General features: G+C 38.9%; 1 pseudogene; it reads right to left on the bottom strand.

The window, feature by feature from the left end:
• LOC107706865 (spermatogenesis-associated protein 20-like) overlaps positions 1 to 6,271 on the bottom strand; it is a 44,089-nt pseudogene extending 37,818 nt beyond the window's left edge.
• Between the last annotated feature and the right edge of the window lie 1,327 nt (positions 6,272 to 7,598).

Below are 7,598 nucleotides of genomic sequence, written 5' to 3'. Positions count from 1 at the left end.
AAATGACGGCGCCGTGGGTGGAAACTTACAGATTAAGGGGCGGTAATATTATAATGAGATCTTTTTGCAACGTCACCAAGGGAGCGAAATTTCTCAGACGCTTGCAGAAAAAGGCTTACCAAAACAAAGTTACTGGGTTAATCTTTTTCACGTTTCCTTGGCTGGTAGATGCACCGGGGACCAGATTATAGCACTTAAAACCTGGAAAAGTCAGATTTTCATGATATGTCACCTTTAACTTAATGATTGCTATCGGGATGTGAAGAGAGACTTTCAACCAGCATAACAAAAAATGTTTCTGAAGACAATCACCTATTGCACCTTTAAATGCTAACTTGTTTTTGAGAAATAGGACAAAATATGTCAAACAAAACATGCTATTGGTTTTAACCGAATTTCATTCATTCTACTAGAACGTACTTTTTTATATTAGTGAAGTAAGTATCAGTGAAAACTGCGAATTGGAAATTAAACGGAATTTGTGTTATGATTTGAGAAACATTATTATTATTATTATTATTATTATTATTGACCTGTTGTTCATTTCACAATTAAAGATATTTGCAAAACTTTTCTTTTGTAATGGTATAATTACAATAATTATTTTAGTAGTTGCTCTAAATTTGCACAAAAAAAAATGTATAATTATTTGACACATTAGTTTATTTTTGTATATATTTTTTTAAATTACAGCAAGGGAAAAACAAAACATTTAAGGAAATAGAAGAAACAGGTAGCTACACATAATGATAATTTTATATGCATGATTAGAAAATGAATCAAAATGAATTCTTTGATAAATAAATTTAAAAAAATGTCTTTGTTGTGTAGCCAAGAATCTTACTATTGCTCTCATAAAAACCTCAGATTCCCAAACCTGAGCGGGGTCCACGTTGCCTTGCTCTTTCACACCATAAGGATGGATGGAGATATCCCCCTGTGTTGCGCCTCCTGCGGCGCCTTCCACGATGTCAGGAAGCAGCGCTCTGATCTCTACGGTGGCCGAGAAGTGCAAAGCAAATCACAATTCTGAAAACAAAATAACAAATTACAAACGCAAATGCAAGTCTAAAAAACAAAATAACAATTCAGAAAGCACAACAACAATTCAGAAAACATTATAACAGTATTGAGTGTAAATTATAATTTTAATTTTAATTATTAAATGGATGCCACCTTATTGGTACAATAAAGCCCTCCCTACACCTACCCTAACCCTACCCGATACTTTATTTTCAACTTTTTGATTATTTCCTTAATTTTTATTGAAAATAAATGCCTTTACCATGTGATATGAAATTTGAAAAGGGAGGAAAAAAAAGTTCGACAAAAGGCGGGATCGAACCCGGGTCGATCGCGTAAAAATTCCAATAATACACGCTTATCCACCTGTGCCACTGGAGCTGATAAAAAACAGCCACTTTTAACTAAATGTAAATAGACACCCCGTATTTGATATTCCAGAGTAAGGGCAATTCATACAATACATTTAAACTGAGCTACTTTAATACCATCTCGTAAATAGAATCCATTGCTAATACGAGATTTGAAAAGGGAGGAAAAAAAAGTTCGGCAAAAGGCGGGATCGAACCCGGGTCGATCGCGTCAAAAAGCCAAGGGCAGGCACTTATCCATCTGCACCACTGGAGCTGGTGGTTTACTCTCACTTTTAACTAAATGTAAATAGACACCCCGTATTTTTCATTCCAGAGTAAGGGCAATTCATACAATACATTTAAACTGAGCTACTTTAATACCATCTCCGAACTTTCTAATATCCGCACCGTGGTTGAATCTGCCGGTGGGGGCGGGGCCACAAATCCATGAGTTTACAAACCCGAGGGAACGGATTGCGAAAGCGTGCGCACGGATTATGAATTTGTGGGTACGGATTCAAAATCCGAAGGTACGGTTTACAAAATCTGAGCGCACGGATTGGAAATTCGTGGGTACGGTTTATTAATCCGTGGGCACGATTTGTTAAACCGAGGGAACGGTTTAAGAATTAGTGAGTATACGGTTTATAAACTGAGGGGACGGATTGCTTTTTTTCTCCTACAGGTGACTTCCCGGGCTCCGTAGGATTCCACCATAGGAAAGGAATCTGCATCCTCAGCGCTATAGAAGCTGCCAGACTGCAGAGGGCAGCACAATGCTCATAATCAAATGTGGTTTATTTATTTTTTGCCACTTGTAGGCTGCTTTCGAAGGTACATTGCGGTTTCTTGAGGGGATCATTACTTCTTGGCCACAAGTTATCTTGTTAAACCATGTTACTTTACATAACTTCAGCACACAGTGAACCTCTGGTTGTTATTTACAGAATAATAACAAGGGGATGATTTATAGTACAGTGAGAATGTGAAGTTTTCAGCTATATTTTGTATGCTTTTTGTGGGGAACAACCAAAATATGATAGATAAATAAGGTTCAAGGGAAGCTTTGTTGGTACTGTCACGGGAGGAGCAAACGACAGACACAGTGGGTGTGGCGTCAGGCCTCGGAGAGGCTTTTATTTACAGAAAATAAAACAGTCCAGAAAAGGGAATAAAGTGTCCAAAATAAACAGGGGGTCTGGTGTCCTCGTCGTGCTGCGGGGTTAGTGAAGGTGGGGCAGTGTTCGAGAAGGAAGGGTCCAGGTAAGGGGCGGAGTCCGGCGGCCGCACGCGCTCCCCTCTTGGTCCTGGGGCGCGAGGGGCGGCGGCTTCGTTCAGCAGCTTCATCCTTCTCTCTCGGCCCACGGCGCTTGAAGGGACTGGACGGCCCGGCAGCTCACGACTCTGGCGGCACGGGAGTCCCTCTACGCACCCTTCCTGGACCCACGAGGACACCAGCGTGCATGCACGGGGCAGAGACCGGTCTCCCGCGGAGAGGCGCGCTCGGCATTTAAACAGCGGCGGTGATGAGGCCCCATTCGTTTCAGGTGTGCCCCATCACACGCCGCCAGCCCTGGCTATTTCAGCGCCCCTCTTCTCTCACGCACCCACTCCTGTCGGGAGCCTGGCGAAGGGCGGCGATTAAGGGACGGGGTGATGATGATAATTAGGGGGAGGCAGCCGACTCGTCACAGTACCTAAATACTCCATAAATTTGAGGGGGTTTTAATTGCGTGTCATCAAACTATTCATCATCACAAGATGGCTGGCACCCTGAGCTGGATAGTGGAGGAGGGTTGACCTCAAAAAGGGCTCTGACCTGGGCGAATTTTCAGTGCTTTTGTGGGTTGGTGCTGATTCAGCATGACTGATGCCAAATGTGGGATCTAAAGAGAAGACTCACCTTGTCACTTAGGTCTCTGGAGACGTAAAGCAACACGTCATGAGCCACATCTGCAAATAGGAGTTCCCCAGACACCTGCAGAGATCAACAGCCATAATAACACCACAACCAGCCAAGCCAATGCCATACATAACTAGGAAATGTCAACTGATTCATTATACAAATCTTAAAATTTGCTGAAAATTTACTCTCAGGCCACCCAAGATGTAAATGAGTTTGTTTTTTTATCAGAACGGATTTGGGGGGAAAAAAAAAAAACATCACATTACATCATCAAGGGATCCTCTGCAGTAAGTGGGTGCTGTATGAATGAGAGTTCCACTGTTGTCCTCTCACATCAAAATGCACCCACATTTTTATCTAGAATGGTTTTGGACTTAAACTGTGCATGATCAGTGCATATTTCTCAGACGAGATGACTTTTCAATGGAGAAAGCAATATCATGGATAAAGGATTTTATTTTTTATTTTGTATTTTAGCCAGAAGAAATGGTTTGAAGTTAACACAAAAAAAACACTCATCTACATCTTGGATGGCCTGAGGGTGAGTAAATTTTCAATTTTGGATGAACCATTTCTTTAACTTTTGATACAGAAACACAGAATAAGCTATATTTAACAACAATAAAGTCCTTATTCTGTCTACAAACTCCAGAAGTACAGCACAGTGTTTCATTATTGCTTTCTGGATATAAGCAATTATCTGGAGAGATAAGATATACAGAAAATATATCATATATTCAAAATATATCAAATGCACACACACAAATATATTCCCACCTGGTAAGCAGTGATATAGGCCACAGAAAGCTGGCCTTGATCATATAACATCCTGTCGGGAGCCTGGCGAAGGGCGGCGATTAAGGGACGGGGTGATGATGATAATTAGGGGGAGGCAGCCGACTCGTCACAGTACCTAAATACTCCATAAATTTGAGGGGGTTTTAATTGCGTGTCATCAAACTATTCATCATCACAAGATGGCTGGCACCCTGAGCTGGATAGTGGAGGAGGGTTGACCTCAAAAAGGGCTCTGACCTGGGCGAATTTTCAGTGCTTTTGTGGGTTGGTGCTGATTCAGCATGACTGATGCCAAATGTGGGATCTAAAGAGAAGACTCACCTTGTCACTTAGGTCTCTGGAGACGTAAAGCAACACGTCATGAGCCACATCTGCAAATAGGAGTCCCCCAGACACCTGCAGAGATCAACAGCCATAATAACACCACACCCAGTCAAGCCAATGCCATATATATATATATATATATATATATAGAAAATTTTAGTTCATTGTTATACAAATCTTAAAATCATCTTAAAAGAACAGTTCACACAAAACTGAAAACATGCTGAAAATTTACTCTCAGGCCATCCAAGACGAAGAGTTTGTTTCTTTATTAGAACAGATTTGGAAAAAAAATAAAATAAAATATTCGCATTACATCACTAGCTCACCAATGAATCCTCTGCAGTGAATGGGTGCCGTATAAATGAGAGTTCAAACACCTGATAAAAGCATCACAATTATCCACAAGTACAAAAACGTTAATCCACTGTTGTCCTCCCACATCAAAATCCATACACATATTTGTCTAGAACTGTTTTCACTTGTACAGCTTGATCAGTGCTCATTTCTCTCCTGATTCAGATGAGGACTTTTCACTGGAGAAAGCACTATTAAGAATAGAGGATCAGTACTTTAGCCAGAAGCAATGGTTTGAAGTTAACATCTTGAATGTATTACAGACAAACAGCAAATACAGTTAATTAATGGAGTGGAGTCATGTGGATTATTGTGATGTTTTTATCAGCCGTTTGCACTCATTCTGACGGCACCCATTCACCGCGGAGGTCAATTGACGAGCAAACGATGTAATGCTATATTTGCTATATTTTTTGATAAAGAAACAAACTCATCTACATCTTGGATGCCCGAGGGTGAGGAAATTTTCATTTTTGGGTAAACTATTTCTTTAACTTGAGCTTTTGATAGATAACCACAGAATAAGCAACATATAACAACAATAAAGTCCTTATTCTGTCTACAAACTCCAGAAATACAGAACAGTGTTTCATTATTACTTTCTGGACATAAGCATTTATCAAGAGAGATAAGAAGCACAGAAAATATATCCTATATTAAAACATTAAACACAAAGAGTACATGCATACATCCCCACCTGGTAAGCAGTGATATAGGCCACAGCAAGCTGGCCTTGGTCATATAACATCTTTTCAAAGTGAGGAACATGCCAGGAGGAGTCTGTGGAGTATCTGTGAAAGCCCTGAAAGAAAGAAGATTGTGTTTGGTTATGTAATTAAAAGGGAAGAACTGATATAGTCGACACAGGTTCTGAATACACAGTTTTTGCATATCACCTGTGCCACATGGTCATGAATGCCCCCCAATACCATCATTCGGAGAGTGTGAAGGGCCATTTGCAGTGCTTCTGCTCCCTCAGAGCTGGCACGTTTTACTGCCCAAAATGACATCAGGAACATCAGGTTCACTGGAGAAAAGAAAAACACAAGGCCATTCTACATTATTAATGCAGATGCATATTTGACAGGTAATTAACTCCCCAAGACAGGTGGTCAACAGGATATTGTGTTTACTCTCTTTGTGACTCTGTTCTAATAACAAATGATTGACAGACTATAAATACTGTACAAGGTTTAGTGATAAATCTTTTCAGTTCATCCCAGTGTTTTGTTTACCTGGTGAAGGGAACTTCGGAGCCTCTCGAAAGCCTCCATATTCTTCCTCATATGAATGAGCCAGCTGCTGGTAACATCTGTTGGCAACATCTGGGCCGGATGGAAGAGTTTCTCCAGGGCTGGCAGAGATTTCTTTCCCCTTCCTGAGGGCTTCCAGTACTCTCTCTCCACTAGACTCCAGGGTTTCTCCGTTGCTCTGCCACTAAAACACACAGCATGAAGGTACTCAGACATTAGAGCACCACAGTACATGGTTTTCAAACTTTGGATGCCATTGTCAATATAAAGGAAGCCATTTATTTTAATGCATAAAGACTCATTTATACTGTGAAATAATATTATACATACAGTAGTATTCATAGATTTTTGAAGGAAAGTTATGCTTGTGCTCAACAATTATTGCTCACTAGGGGGCCTTAGTATACAGGGTAGGGTTGCACCAGCCATTCGTAGGTTCTTACTTAAATTAGAACGTTAAGTCCACACCAGAGGCTTAGTAACTACTAGCTAATTTGTAACTAAATCTATACATTTGGTTGCACCAGTTGTTCGTAAGGCAGGACGTAGCAAGTAGTTCGCCTTGCATAGTATACAGGGATTTAGGAAAAGCAGTAATATTGTTAAACCTTCTTACAACTTACAATAACTATATATTCGGTTTTAATATATTTTAAAATTTAAGTTTAAAAGCTGAATTTTCAGCAGCCGTTAGTGTCACATGATCCTTCAGAAATCATTCTAATAAGATGATTTGCTCAAGAAAACTTCCTTATTATTATTATTATTATTAATGTTGAAAACAGTTACTGCAGAAACCCTGAATTTATTTTCCAGGATCCTTTGAGGAATAAAAAGTTCAAAAGAACAACATTTATCAGCAACAATGTAAAAGTCTTTACGGTCACTTTTGATCAAGTCAATGCATCCTTGCTGAATATTAATTACTTAATTAAGCATTACTTTACTTTTTAAAAACTTTGAACAATACTTGTTCAAACAATACATTAAATATGATCTGAAAAACGTTTACTTTTTATTCATTTGATCTCTTTAAGACTACTGTTAGATTTATAAACTTAAATACACAAAACTAGACGGTTAATAGAATAATTGTTATAATGTCCCATTTGTTAAATGCTAACTTATTTTGTCATTCTTCTTAATAATAATAATAATAATAATATTATTATACTTTTCCACAGACACCTTAGCACCCTCTTGTGGCAACCTGACCACAGTTTGAAAATCCCTGCACTAACTGATTGCCACTGCTCGCTAGGGGGCCTTAGTATACAGAGATGTAGGGGGGAAAAAATAAACACATAAGTCATCAAAATAATCAATATATAATAGACACATATTATATAAATAACAATATAAAATAAAAAAAATATGAAACTTAAATCTTGGCTATTAACATTAATAAAGTTGTTAATTGCTTTGTTGTAGTTTTTAATTTTTGAAATTGCGTTGTGGAATGTCCAGTTAAGGTTAGCTCTTTAGCATTATTAGCATTATCATAGATTTGAGTACGTTAATAATAGGCCTATTTGGATGGGATCCGGCTTTTAATCGTATATGTAACGTTATTTAAAAACGTTT

This window comes from Sinocyclocheilus rhinocerous, unplaced genomic scaffold (genome assembly GCF_001515625.1).
Source record: "Sinocyclocheilus rhinocerous isolate Xijiao unplaced genomic scaffold, SAMN03320098_v1.1 scaffold144, whole genome shotgun sequence".
In the NCBI taxonomy this organism is placed as follows: Eukaryota; Metazoa; Chordata; class Actinopteri; order Cypriniformes; family Cyprinidae; genus Sinocyclocheilus; species Sinocyclocheilus rhinocerous.
This window is presented reverse-complemented; position numbering and strand designations above follow the sequence as displayed.